Raw genomic sequence first — 16,087 nt, 5'->3', positions numbered from 1 at the left:
TAAAAATAAACATCAATTGTCAATGTATAGGACGAACTATTCTTAATTTAGTTGACTCTTTATTTATATACACGTAGAATAAAATAATTATAGTATTTTGGAGAAAAAACCAACATTTACCTTTAGATTTAGTAAATTATATCAAACTTATTTCAACAAACTTTTCGTTTCATGAAATTCGACCCTAATTTAAATACACGTTATAAATTCTGTTCTATATTCAGTTTTAAAAAGAAAAAAAAGAGTAGAATATATAATAGAACTTTCTAACTGAATGATTTAAACAAAAATCCAAATTCTAATGTCAATTTGTTTAGATTTTATACTAGATTGTATATTTTGTATTTATTAAATGCATATACAAATATTTTTATCGACAACATTCATAAATAAAGCAATGGGTAAAATACAGTATTTATTACTCCAGGGAAAATATGAGTAGGAATCATATTTGGTTGGGAAAATGATTTTTGTTGTTTACTTACTAGGACTAGTTCGCAAGCTTCTAAGAATGATTTATTCCGTAAATTTTCTCAATTTCAATCACGTTTTGTGTATACAAGGTATAGATCAATCGTAATGGGCCACAACCACAAATATAATTTAGTTATTTTTTTATTACATTTATTTATATTTATGAGTTTTGTCAAATTTACTATTATAGTTAGTGTTACCTTCACCTCTAAAAGTGAAATGATAATGACAAGAGTAAAATTGTCAAAAAAAAAAATCTTTGGAACAGTAACAATAAATAGTAAACTTAATAGTAATTGTAACGAGGTAACAATACGACGTAATTGGATTTATCACCCTCCGTTCGTCAATCTATTTGTATTTTTTTATTACAAATTTGGATATGGGTTATTAGGTTTTCACTAACCTAAATGTAATCAAAACAGATGCAATTTTCCTATATCAAAAGTTTTATATTTATTTATCGTTATTTAAAAGGGAAAAAAAGAAAGCATAAATAGTTGTATTTTTAATGAACAATATTTAAGGGTTAAATTATCCAACACACTTTCCGATAATTATAAGGTGGTTTCAATTGTATAGTTTTTTTTAGATTTTTGACTAACAACAGAAATAGCATATTTTAACTCTTCGAAATAGCAAATCAATATTTGGTTCGTAAAAATGGTAAAGCGAATTAAAAATTAAAAATAAACGAATTTTAAAAAATCTAAATTACCCATTAAAATTATTCGTAATTAAACTATAATTAAAACAAACATTTAGAGACTATCGGTATATCTCTTGGCCAGAACACGTGCAGACCTCTTCTCCAACAAGTTGCTGCCATTTTCCTTTTTGAGCTCTACTTCTCCACCAACGCGACACCTCCGACTTCAATTCTGTCTTCATCCCTTACTCCATCGGACGTGGCTCCCTCTTCTTCCACCAAAACTTCAACAACAGTTTCGACTTCGGCTCTTTGTTCACTGACTTCATTTATTGCTCCTTCAGAGCCACCAATTATCACTCTAATTCCATCTTTTTCTATCTTGACTCCTTCGACACAGGCTCCGTTGCCGACCTCAACCCCTAACAATGGTGCAGTCATGAATAGAATCACTCGCAGCCATGATTTTCTCCACTCAACTACTTCAAATGTGATTGGTCTATCTTCACTTTTCACTCTACTACTTTAAAGAAGCCTTCAGCCTAAATAAGAAGATAGGGAGGGTGTGCAACAAACACTTTAAAGAAGCCTTTAAATATATATATATATTTATTTATTTATTTATATATATATATATATATATATTTATTTATTTATTTATTTATTTATTTAAATCAGATGTTTGATTGTGTAAAATTTTCGAACTAATTAAAAAATCAAAATGCAAAAACATATAATAAGTTAAAAAAGATTAAAAAAAATCAAAACAAATAAGTAAAACGATATTTGAAAAAAAATGGTTTAGTTTTGATATTTGAAAAAAAAAAAAACTATATGATTTTATGATTTAAAACAAGGGAGATATTTTAGGAGAAAATAAAGATATATAATAAAAGAAACGTAGAAAGGAAAAAAAATAGTTGCATTATAATTCATATGATGGTTTTGTAGTCATAAAGAGGCCTGTTGGATTGAGGTTTTGTAGATGTTGGGATAGGATATCTAGGAATAAGATGTCTGTCAATCAAAGAGGACTCTGTTTGGCTATATATGAGAATAAGAATAAGATGTATGAGAATATATTATACTTTTTTATACAATTATAATGTATAAAATTAATAATAATTAATTTTTATTTGTTAATTTATTTTATTACATTAAGTTATTAAATCAATTTTAAGTCATTAAAATTCAACTAAATTTACCCTTTAATATATTTATTATCAATTAAAATTTTTTATTGCACGTTTATATTATCAATTTTTATTAAAAAACATATTGGTAGTTATTTTTTTTTTTTAATTTTGTTAATTGAAGAGTTAATTAACTAATTGTGTAATGTCAATTATAAACCTTATATATACATAAAAAAAGAAGTCGATATAAACTAATTGATTTAAAGTCTTCAAACAATATTTTTAATTTTAAAAAATTACCTAAGATTATAGATTAATTTTTTTTAGAAGTACAAGTGTACAAGATTGTTTAATTGAAAAAAATAACTTACTTTATTATTAGTTAATTAATTAATATTTTTTAAAGATTGATTGGTAATTTTAATAAATAATTTATGATGTTAATATATTTTACCAATAAAAAAGAATTTAAGCAAATACAATTATGGTTATTCATATTTTTTAAAAAGATTATGGTTTTCATATTAATTCATAATAATAGAATAAATTGTTATATTATCATTATTATCAATAAAATTAATTATATATGTCAATTATATACTTAAATTAAACATATTTATAAAAATTAAATAAATTAACCAATATCAACAAAGAAGAAGAAAAATAAAATGAAGATAAAAAGTAAGAGAGAGAAAACCCCATCTATTTGGGTGGTTATGAAAACCTCCACGAATGGCTATTCCGAAGATTAAAAACTTGTACCAAACATAGTGATAGAATATCATTTCCCATTTTTTTGGCTATACTTCCGATAGATATTTGTCTCTAGCCCAACAAATACATTAAACTTAAAAATAAAAACACTGCAATTGAAAATCAATTAACCAAACCATCTCTAGCCCAACAAATACATTAAACTTAAAAATAAAAACACTGCAATTGAAAATCAATTAACCAAACCATCTAAATCACTCTTGAACTTACCTAGAATTTTATAACACTGAATCAATTATGATGTGGTGTTGATGTCAATTGTGAAGATCTCATGAACAGAAGAGAAACAAACAAGATTCGACGAGGGTATATTCGAATCTAAGACCCTTAAGGCAAATTGGTTAATACCAACACCGTCCATATGCCGCTTGGCATACCTTTTCACAATGGTTTGATAGTCGATTAAGTCGAGCCTCTCATCTATGCCCTAGTGAATTTGATCGACAAGTCAAGCCTCCAAAATAGACTTAAAAATGATAAAAATTGAAAATTCTGATAAAATAAAATTTGAAACTAAAGATAAAATCAAATATGATATTTAAAAAAAAAAATTACATTCGATTTTTAAAATTCAAAAAGTATAGCAAGATACTTTAGGAGAAAATCATGATTCATGCTAAAAAAAACTTGCAAAAAGGGCATAATTAGTTACAGTGTAACTAAAAGTCTACCATTTTAGGATTAAAAAACAGGTGAATTTGCTATAAATTTGATGAAATTTTTGTTTTGCTAATTTTTCCAATAGAGTCTTTAAAACAAACGATAATATGATTCAAAATATTAAAACAAGATTAATTAATAAAATGAGATGTTTTAAAATATTTCAAGTTTAAACCAAAATTATAATAAAGATAATTTAAAAACCAATTTAAAGAACGTATAATTTAGTTATGATTAATAGTGAATCTAATATAAATATAAAAAAATTATTTAGAAAAATTAATAGAATACAAAACTTGAAAATTCAAAATAAGATAATCATAAAAACAATTTAAAAATAGATGATTTTAGTTAGAATTAAAGAAAAAATATAATATAAATATAAAAAGTTAGTTTAGAAAAGGAGTTAGAAAAATTCAAAATATTTTTTTAAGATAGAAGATTGAGGTACAAATTTTAATTATTTTTTAATTAAATCATAAAATTTATGCAAGATTTTTCGTATAGATGGAGACACTTAGTTCCGATGAAAATTTAAAAGAAAATCAATAACCTTATTATAAATTTGATAAATTAATTACAGTGTAATTAAAAAAAAATGTAGAATTAAAAAGACTAGATATATTTTAGGATTAACGAAAGTGTGATGCAATTTACTATATTTTTAAAAAACATTTTGAGTGTAATTGCTTTATACTCTAATATCCCTAGATTTTTTTGTGGAGTCCAGAATAACAGGAAACGCCTTACACGCGTGCACTGAATTAGTATTTGAATGCCTTGAAGGCTTTTTGGGCTTAAACCCAATCGTGGGCTTTAGGTTAAATTGGATGTTGATGAGGTTTTTGTGAAGGTGCATAATGAAGAGTGATTTTCAAAAGAACGTTTCTACGTAGACTTATGAATATCTATCATCTAATTTTTTTCTTATATGTATTCTTAACTTGAGGATTGAAACGTTCATTCTTCGGTAAATTTGGTTGGTTGATCTTGTACGTTGAAGCTTAACTTGTCTTGTACGTTGGATTGACTTTTCAACTTAATTTGGTTTGTTGATTTTGTACATTGGATTGACTTTTCGTGTTGATCTTGTACGATAGATTGGCCCTTAGACTTATAGCGCATTATTAGAAAAATAATCTTATTCTTTGGAGTCTTAAATTTATGAACTCTTTGATAACTCCTCTATTTATAGAGTTGTCATATAAGTTTTGTGAGTTTCGGTTTGGTTTGTTTAACGACCCAACTGTCTAATATATTTCAAGGACAAAATAAGCTTAAAAACATATTTCTAGAAGAAAAATCCAATAAAAGAAATAATTTTTTTATTAAATAAAGCTCTAAAATAATAAAATAAAATAAAAATATTGTTCGGGTACCCCTAATCCACTTCAAAATAAATTAAATAAATAAGTGACTAAAACAATCGAATAATTTAAATATTTGACTCTAAAACAAAACCTAACACTTTGAGCAAATCATGTGTGAAAGCGATGTCAAGTCCCAATGGCTCTGTCACGGATTCCTCTAAGCAATCCATTATTGGTCCTACTAGGTGTAGAGGTTAGTCTTTCTAACAAGTCAAATATGTGCATCCCGTCATAGGCATAAGCATAGGCATAACATACTGCCTATGTTATTTGGATCCCAATAACATATTGCGCTTCTTCCAAATCCTATATTTGGAACTGCATGACTAGTCATTTCTTAACGTCAGCTAGAATTCTACTTCATTTCCAATTAGTAGAATATCATCAATGTATAGAACCAGAAAAGCTACAGTATTGTTGAAAATCTTCTTGTAAACACAAGGTTCATCAACGTTTTATTCAAAGCTATAAGATTTGATCGCAGTGTCAAATCTTATATTCCAAGATTGAGATGCTTGTTTTAACCCATAAATGGATCTTTTAAGCTTGCAACTATTTTGCTCTTGACCCTGTTCAATAAACCTCTCTGGTTGAGACATATAGATACTCTCTTCAAGGTAACCATTTAGAAAAGTTGTCTTGACATCCATTTGCCAAATTTCATAATCATAAAAGGCAGTAATGGATAAGAGTATTCCAATAGACTTGATCATGGCAACTGGAGAGAAGGTTTTTTTCGTAGTCTACCCCTCTCTTTAGGTAAACCCTAGCTTTGTAGGTTTGTACCTTACCATCTTGGTCTCGTTTTCTCTTGTAGATCCATTTGCAACCAATAGGTTTTACCTTTTTTGGTTGATCTACAAGTTTCCAAACTGAATTAAAATACATTGACTCTATTTCGAGGTCCATGGCTTTTATACATTGGTCTTTATCCTAATCTTCCATTGCATGTTTAAAAGTCAATGGATCCTTTCAGCTGTCATCAAGTATGACGACTTAGATTTCCATTAAACCTATATAACGGTTAGGTTGATGAACAACCCTCCCACTACGTCGAGGTGTGCTCAATTCTTGATAAAGATGTGAAGTACCAGTTTCATCAACAACTCTTGTTGAAGGACCAACTTGATCAATAACTCTTGTTGATCTATCTGTAGTTTCTTTGGACATCTCACTTAATACTAGCTTACTGCATAGTTGATGATTCTTGACGTGGTCTTTCTCAAGGAATGTTGCATTTGTTGATACAAATACTTTATCTCCCCGATGATCATAAAAATAACCATTTTTCATCTCTTTAGGATAGCCTATAAATAGGCATACTTTTGAATGATGTTCCAACATCCCTAAATTATGAAGTTACGTAAACTACCTTTACGTCCTCTTTATAACTCGTAAGGTGTTTCTGAAACATTTTTCGAGGGAACCATGTTCAAATTATATATTGTAGTCTCTATTGCATGTCCCCAAAAAGAACTAGGACTCTGAGTATAACTCATCATAGAACGAACCATGTCCAACAGGGTTTTGTTTTTCCTTTCTACAACACCATTTTGATGAGGTGTGTTGGGTGCTATGAGTTGGGACTGAATACCGTGTTTTATCAAATAGTCCTAAAATTTTAAGTCCATATACTCACAACTTCGATCTGATCGAAGTGTTTTAATCTTTTTACCTAATTGGTTCTTAACCTCTGGCTTATATTCGTTGAACTTTTCTAGTGTTTCGGACTTATGATGCATTAGGTAAATATAGCCATATCTTGAATAATCATCTATAAATATAGTCATATCTTGAATAATTATTATAGAAAAAAATAGCACCATCAGTTATAAACAATGATAGTAGTCTATTAGTGTCTATCAGTGATAGACAGAGATAAAACACATCATTGTCTATCTTTAAAAGTGATAGACAATGAAAATGTTATCATTAAAAAATTACTTACATCTCCAGTTTCGAAAATGTTCTCATTTAAAGTCATCCATGTGGATTGAAGGAACTCTTATCAAAGAGTACCTCTGAGCGGAAACGAGATTGTTCCAAAAACATTGTGACAGAATTAACGCATTCACAATCACATAGAATAGATATGTAATATTCAACAAATTACTGACATGCTTTGAACAACTATACAATAAGAGAGCAAGAAACGTGGCAATTGAAGAACTATTCTTCACCAAAAACTTGCTTTCATACAATAACTCCTCCTCTCGCTCTTACTGGGAAAGTCCAAGCAATTCGTCCACCAAAACCCGGTTGTCTACCCACAAATGGCCTCCACACGAACACAACAATGGAGAGGACACCACCACTTAGAACCCTCGGTATTCTCGATGTGAGAATCCAGGAGGTGTGAGCTCTGTTGGATTTGGTAGAGGGAAGGAGAAAGAGAATATCATATACCACGACCAAGCAAGTGGGAGAAGGTTGATGTCTATCGTATAGATGGTGCTTGATCATTTAAGAAGCAATACACGATCGTTTAGTAAATAGGCCACGATCATATAGACGATCGTTTAGTAAATGCTCGAACGCATGATTGTTTAGGAAAAGGCTAGACGATCGTTTAGCAAATCCTATGTGATCGTTTAGTAAGCTGCGCGCGTGTATACGATCATTTAGAAACATTGAGCTATCGTTTAGGCTCTTGGTTTGCTATGTGATAGGTTGTATACACAATACGTGTGCAAATGACCGATCTCTTTGCAAAATGAAAACGATTTTCATTTTATTCTTCAGTTACGAAAACTGAAAGTAACCTCCCACTATCACACGGTTACGGAGAAAATGTCGATACAATTATCCTATAATTGTCCAAAAATAAATCATAAATATAATCATATTATATTCATTAACCTATGGTTTAATATCACATCAAATGCAACATATGTACCATATCTCCTCCACTAGATATAAATCATATTTATGTCATTTTCCTCCAAATAATGTATCTCATACATAATGTCAATTATATTATATATAATTGACCAGTTCAATCATATTATATATAATCGAACTCCCTCTTGTCAATTTAAATACTTCAAACTGACCCAAAAATTGATTCTCAACTTGAATCCATTGAGCTACCAAGGGGACGTTATGGACCTATGGCTTGAAGCTCCAACGGTACGTGAATAGCTAACTAAACTCTTTAGCCACGAGATCCACCATTAGTTAACTGTCAGGCATTCTACTAAAGACCGACAACTGCACTCTTGTGACCACATATATATTTCTGTATCCATCGGATATAACCAATCAACAGTACAATAACCCTTCACAGATGCTCGTAAGTTCATCTGGGCTAATTTACCATTTTGCCCATGTAGTTACATCTAACTCTTTAAGTACCACTGATCCCTCTAATGAATAATCAACATAGTTCTACTATGTGTGGACACCTCTCGGGTCATAAGAAGGTGTGTGAAACCACATTGTTCAAGCCCCGGGATTAGCCCTTAAGGGAGCAATCTATCTATTTACCCTTGTTTCTGAGAAGGGGTGAATTCCATCTTGTGTAGTTGAGTTCCCAGCTCCCAAATCAGACGAATCTTCAAAGTGGTAGGTTTGAGTCGGCGATCTGGCCACTCGCACCCATGCAAATAAAAGGACCGCCCTCAAAGGCAGGAGTTCCCAAATCACTCAGGATTGAGGTCATGTTACCTATGGTCATCCTAGTGAAGTGAAGTCTCTGTCATGAACGATGTTATGTAACGAGACTATAACACTTCATGGTCCGGTCTTATACAAACTCCTTTATATAGGACGCCCCGTTCGCATGTCCCCACATGAATGATCAGCATTAGACCATCTGTAGCAAGTCACAACACTTGTTACTATTCTACAAAACAGGTGGCATCCGTAGCGTTAATAGGATAAGGTTTCCCTCCTATAGCCATATATTACAGACCATTTTTGTTATCACTTAAGACATGATTCACCTGTATGTCTCCACATACATGCTTAAGTTACAAATGACAACCAGAGATTTTAGTTTATTGGTTTGTGATAAAGCAAATACAACATCCAATATTCATAGACAATAAGTGAAGAATGAAGGAAATCGGATTCGCGATCTCCATGAGCAGCGGAAGAAAGATAATTCCAAATCACAATCATGAATGAACATTACATTTACAGTCGAATACAGAACAAACAGTTATACAATTCATATGAAAGTTACAAATGCGCGTCAACCCCTCTTGAAGCCCTGCATCGAGTACTTGAGCAACATCTTGTCAATGTACAATGCTTGAGACAGTTCTAGCACTTTGTTCTTACGATCTCGAAAGATCTGTATACCTAGAACAAACTGAGCCTCTCCCAAATCTTTTATTTGGAATTGGGTCACTAGCCAGTTCTTAACTGCAGTCAATAGACCTACATCATTCCCAATGAGTAGGATATCGTCTACATACAACACTAAGAAAACTACTGAAACATTGATGATCTTCTTATAGACACAAGGTTTATCAACGTTTTGGTCAAAGCCATACGAATTGATTGCAGTATCAAATCATATGTTCCAAGATCAAGACGTCTATTTTAGTCCATAAATGGACCGATTCAGTTTGTAAACCTTTTGTTCTTGACCTTGGGCTATGAATCCCTCGGGTTGCACCATATAAATGGTCTCCTCAAGATTGTCATTCAGAAAGGTCGTCTTGACGTCCATTTTCCAGATCTCATAATTATAATAAGCAGCAATGGATAGGAGGATGCAAATCGATTTTAACTTGGCAACAGGTGAGAAAGTCTCCTCATAGTCGACTCCCTCTACCTGGGTATAATCCTTTGCCACAAGTAGAGCCTTGAAGGTTTATACCTTCCCATCGGCACTTCATTTGTGCTTGTAGATCCATTTACAACTTATAGGGCGAACCCCATCAGGCTGATCTACAAGATCCCATACTGAGTTAAAGTACATCGACTCCATCTCGAGATCCATGGCCTTGACTCATTCATCTCGGTCAACATCCTCCATTGCCTTTCTATAAGACAACAGATCCTCAACGTCGCCATCTGCTACCATAGCAAGAATTTCATGAAACCCAGATAGCGAATGGGTGGGTTCGCAACCTTCCCACTACGTCGAGGTTCCCTCAACTCTTGAGGTGGAACCGACCTACTAGATGAACTTCCATCAATAAATCTTGTTGATGTAGCAGGCTCTTCAACAACTCTTGTTGAAGTTTCAGTAGTGTCATTGGAAAGTTCATGTAACACGACTTTGCTTCGTGGACCGTGCTCCCTTATATGATCATCTTCAAGGAAAGTAGCATTTGTTGAAACAAATACCCTATTTTCCGTCGGATCATAAAAATAACCCCCTCGTATACCTTTGGGGTGGCCTACAAAGAGACACAATCTCGACCGTGGTTCCAACTTCTTGGGATTAGCCTCAAGCACATATACAGGGCAACCTCAAATGCGGAAGTGACGTAAACTAGTTTTACGCTCGTTCCACAACTCTAGAGGTGTTCTTGCAACACTTTTGGAGGGAATACAGTTGAGTATGTACACTGCAGTCTCCACTGTGAAACCCTAAAACGAGTCCGGTTAGGAAGCGTAACTCATCATCGAACGAACCATCTCTAACAAGGTCCTATTTCTCCTCTCCCCTACACCATTCTGCTGAGGTGTACTCGGCACTGAGAGTTGGGAAACGATTCCATGTTCTATCAAATTGTCCTGGAATGTCGAGTCCAAAAGCTCTCCACCTCGATCTGATCAAAGTGTTTTAATCCATCTATCCAATGCATTTTCAACTTCAGCCTTTAACTCTTTGAAATTTTCAACGGATTCAGACTTTCGTTTCATAAGATAAACATACCCATACCTGGAGTAATCATCAGTAAAACTGATAAAATATTCATAGCCACCTCGGGCTCGCACATTCATAGAATCACAAAGGTCAGAATGTACTAATTCAAGAGGCTCCTTGCTCTATAACCTTTTCCAGTAAAAGGTCGTTTAGTCATCTTACCCTCAAGGCAAGATTCGCACACTGTCAAAGAATTTTTTTTAACTCACCTAGAAGTCCATTTTTCACCAATCTTTCAATCCTATTGAGATTGATGTGCCCTAAATGTAGATGCCAAAGTTAGACATTTTCTTTTGGAGAAATTCGACGACGTTTTGATTGAGTTACGACAGTTCTGAACATTTCAGTATTATGGAGGGAATTAATGGCTAATGGCCTTAGCACATATAAATTCGATTCCAGATTTGCTATGCAAATGAAGACACCATCTTTATGAATAAACACTTTATTCAAATCAAAAGAAACAGTGTATTTACATTGCAATAAACACTTTATAGAAATAAGGTTCCTTTTTAGTTTAGGAACAATATATACATCATTTAAAATAAGAAACCTATTTTGTAAAGCTAACTGGAGTCCTCCCACTGCCACAACGGAGACGACGTGTTACACCCCCTCCCAGATTATCCTTCTTAATCTAGAAGTGAATGTGACGACAGTAGTTATCAACCCTTTTGTGGCACTTACTATCTAACTAACATCCTTAATCTGTTTAGATCCTTGGAATACATATATAACATTCATCAAACTAATGAAACTTTAAAAGTAACCTCAGAACACCATGGATTAACAACAACAACATAACTACATCATATTAACTCATACATAGTTCAGCGGTCCTAATAAACTTTACTAGTCCCTAATATGAGTAACACATATGTACAAACATTTACAGAATAAATACCTAAAACTTCTCTTTAGACTTTGGACTTTTAACTGGAACCCTTGAGTGGCAGAGCAGGATGATAACTAACCTCTGGGGAGATGGCCACTACCTGGGAAAAGAAAAACATTTGAAAGAATGAGCTACTCGCCCAATGAATGACTTAATAAAAACATAAATCTCATGCTTAAACTGAAAGCTAAAAAACAGAATACTGGAACTAAAACATGCCAAGAAAACGTGTATATAAAACTTTTAAAACCATTGTATCTAAAAACATAACTAAACTGATTCCTGGTTGAGAAAGAACCCTCGTGGTTCAATCTCAATGTCAGATATCATGTGCAATAGAGAACCTTTTTGTTCAATCTCTCAAACATAAGCCTGGGATAGGGTGAGAACCCTTTTGTTCAACACCTTTTAGCCAATGCTAGGAAATAACCTTTGTGGTTCAATCCTACTGAATTGATTAATTGTCATACGTGCACGTAGAGCAAACTGGATCCTGACATCAAGGATCATAACTGAAGTAGGGTATCACTGCTTATTACTGAATTGAGTGAATTATTCTGATACCTTTTCTAAGTACTTTAGTATCAGAATCATAACATAACTGAAATCAGGTAGTATAACTCAGATACCTTCTCCTTGTACATCAGTATTGAGCTAAAAATACATTATAGGAAAACATTTTCATAAAATAAGCCTACTAAAAACTTGATCTCATAAAACATAGTTTTCATAAGAATATCATTTGCTAACGCATGCTCAACAACATTAAGAGCACATATGCTTTAAAACATAATACAAATACTTGTAACTTAAACATGTCATAGAATCTTCTTTTGAGAACTACCATGGTTCAACCATTCTACCAAAGCATATTTCATAAACTTTGTAACTAGCATGCGTTTATAAACTTTAAAGAAATGCATTGCTTGGAACTTCTTGTAAAATAACTAGCATAAAAGTAATTGTCAATAAAGCATGGATTATTAAAATATTTATAAACTATTTATAAATAATTTATAGTCACTCACAGGTCCTTCAAGTTTGCTTTTTTAAGGCTTGATAGGCTTCCCCAATGGGAATTGAACCTATATATATAAGCATACTACTTAGTGTTTACATTAGCCTTCCTTTTAGGCCTACTCAATAAATCAAGCTCACATGCCAAACCATCACATTGTACCTCCTATCATTCACTTTGAGGGTCGGACACTTAGCCAATTTGAAGGGATTGGGTGTCAAAAGAATGCATCCTTTGATCGCCCACACTCCCTGCACTTAGAAAAATTTGGGAGCATCAAACTGCATATTCAATTTCAACAATTCATAACTAAATTTCTAGAACTCATCTCAAGGAACTTCCTTCTACAAACTTTCTTAGAATCAAGTTAGCAATATTTCCTTACAATTTTAGCTAGAAATTCCTCGTTATTTTATTTGGAGATTCAAAAATTCATCATTGGCCCCAATTCAAGCAACTGCCTGCTTGTTCAACAATTTCCAGATTTTAAAAATATATAACTCGATTTTCAGGCCCCATCTTAAAAAGTTTCATTCTACAAAGTTGTTTATAACTGAGTTAACAATATTACCTCAAATTTTTAGCTAAAAAATCTTCGTGATTCATCTTGAAGCTTCAATTCTTCACTGATGACCTAGATTCACCAGAGAAACGAACCCTTCGTCTTTATTTTGCTCCTTCGGCCTTATTCCGACAAGCTATCCCTTCAGTAGCATAGCCACAGAAAATAGACTCTCAGAGCTTTCGAATGCCACTAGAATTACACAAATATCCTAAGTAGTTTGTTCAAATCAATTAAATGAATTTGGCCTTTCTTCTTACCACCGCCCAAAATCCTGCATGAAATCTTCTTGGGCCACTTAGTCCATTAATGAAGATTAATGGCTGAGATTTGATTATGCCATTTTCTTCCCACTCTATCATAGCACAATTCAACATTAAATCTCATAGGATAGCATGGTCTCCTCTTAGTTTCCCATACTTAGCCAAAATTTGACCATTCTTTCCTACATAGTCATCTGAGAGTTCTCTTGCTCCTTAGTTTGCTTTCTTCCTCCATCACTCCTAACCAAAACATAATCTCATTACAACTCATTGAAAGACATCACATAACTTACACTTGCTTACTTAAGGTAATTAGGGTTCGGATTTTACACGACGTGCCCGATGCCTACTCGCATCGTCATCTCACCAGCCTCCAACTGTCGCCAAGATCTAATCCCCTGAAAAGAAGAACAAACATGCTTAGTGGCGCCTGAATCAATTATCCAGGCAGAATCATCATTCTCCACTAAACAAGTTTCAAGCACAAGTAAATCACATTTACCTTTATCTGCCTTGGCCTTAGCCTTAGATGCTTTCTTCTCCTTCAGATATCGAGGACAGTTCCTCTTCCAGTGTCCATCTTAGTTGCAATGGAAACACTTTCTCTTAGCAACTTGTGGACGCCTCCTTGGGGCGACAAGCGGTGCGTTGGCAAGTGCCTTCCCTTTTCCCTTACCACCCTTCTTCTTCTTCCCCTTTGCAGAGTTAGAAGAGGAAGGTGCAGACTTCGTTCCTTAGGTCGAACCTCTATGGAACGTCCTAAAGGATGAAATAACATTTGCCTCACCATTTCGCCTCTCCTTACTTTTCAGTAAAGATTGGTATGTCTGCAACTCGTTGAGGAGAGTTGTAAGGTTATACTTCACTTTGTTAAGAATCACATTACTAACAAAGTGTAGGAAGCTCTCTGGTAAAGAATGCAGGATTATGCTAACTTGGCTGCCCTCATTGATGGTAGACCCATTCAACTCTGCCACATTGAAGTGGACTATCATGTTTAGCACATGTTCATGAACAGAGGTGCCTTCTTGCATTTTGGAGTTGAATATGTATTTAAGAGCCTCATGCATAAGCTGTTCAAAGGTTATCCAAACATCCCCCGCAAGGACTCTATGATCTCATGCGCTGAGACCATAGACTTATATTTCTTGGCCAAAACTTCAGAAAGACTTGTCAAGATGTAGGCTCGAGCCTTCTCATTCTCCCTTGTTCATCGCTCGTATGCCTCCCGAACATTTCGAGCGGAATTTAGAGCTGGAATAGGAGGACAAGCCTCTGTGAGAGCGAACATGAGATCCTCGATGATTAGGATCATCGCGATCATGTGTTTCCATGTTGAAAAATTATCGCCAGTTAGTTTGTCGGCACTTAACAATGATAAAGTGGTTGTTGCCATTTGAAAAAGTTGCTGAAAATACGAACAAAACTTTATTAGATTTTGCTAAACCACTTTAAAACCAATCAGGTTTGTAAAATAGTTTCAAGTACCCTAAGCTACATACTTCCATTTTGCAATTATGCCCTAGTGAGTCAGGACAAACACCACCAGTGGGGTGATCAGTTGCCCCTTCATTGGGATCTCAACCATTAGGCAGAACCAACTCTTGGAACTGAATCTAACAGCCACCATTTTTCGGTCCAAAATCGTTAACCTTTAACTATTCCGCGTAAGTGTAACCCCTCGCTTTCAGTGCCAGAGTCCCGCCCTAATGTGTTTACCGTAAGGAAAAGACAGATTAGGACAAGAGACTAAGTAACCTTATCCTCTTACAGGAGATCAAATAAAGAAACGCGCAAAACTATCATCCTTTAGAGGGACACTCCCAGGGTGCCTCGAGGTGATGCACAGTAACTTTATTCAACCTACCGAGGGATATGTTGTCACACTTCCCGCCTCCACTTACTATGAATATTCTCTCCATCCTCCTTGATATTGACCTATCCAAACACCATCCGTTGGGGGGACACGCCAAAGGTGCCACGAGGCCGAGGATAGATCTCACGGTGTGGACGATTTAGGAGAAAAGTGAAAGGTTTAAGTGAAGCATCTCATGCCTCAAATACCTCCCGCTGAATGTTCTACCTAGGGATTCATTAACCTAGACAATCCGGCTACTGATTTTAGTCTAAGTTGTCTTTTTAAATTCTACTCATAAACAACGTTTGTCTATGAAATATGAACAAGTTCAAGTAGTCACATTTAAACACTTTAATGGAATGTCCTTAACTTGCATGCATGCATGCATCAAATCTATCTAATTCACCTTTCCAGGTAAGTTTCCAGGTAGGGGTATTATGTTTTCGTCAACTTAAATACCCCAGCCTAGACAGAATATGCCTTAAACAAAAGGTCCCTTATAGATAGATTTGCTACACTTTAACCTTTTAGTAGTCAATTTAATCCTATTAAACTGATTAAAAGATTAAAGCCTTAGGGTTGCTAATCATATTAGAACCGT

Source organism: Benincasa hispida, chromosome 9, assembly GCF_027475165.1.
Source record: "Benincasa hispida cultivar pf3 chromosome 9, pf3_genome.v1.1, whole genome shotgun sequence".
In the NCBI taxonomy this organism is placed as follows: Eukaryota; Viridiplantae; Streptophyta; class Magnoliopsida; order Cucurbitales; family Cucurbitaceae; genus Benincasa; species Benincasa hispida.
The sequence above is the reverse complement of the archived record's forward strand: the minus strand, read 5'-3'. Positions refer to the sequence as shown.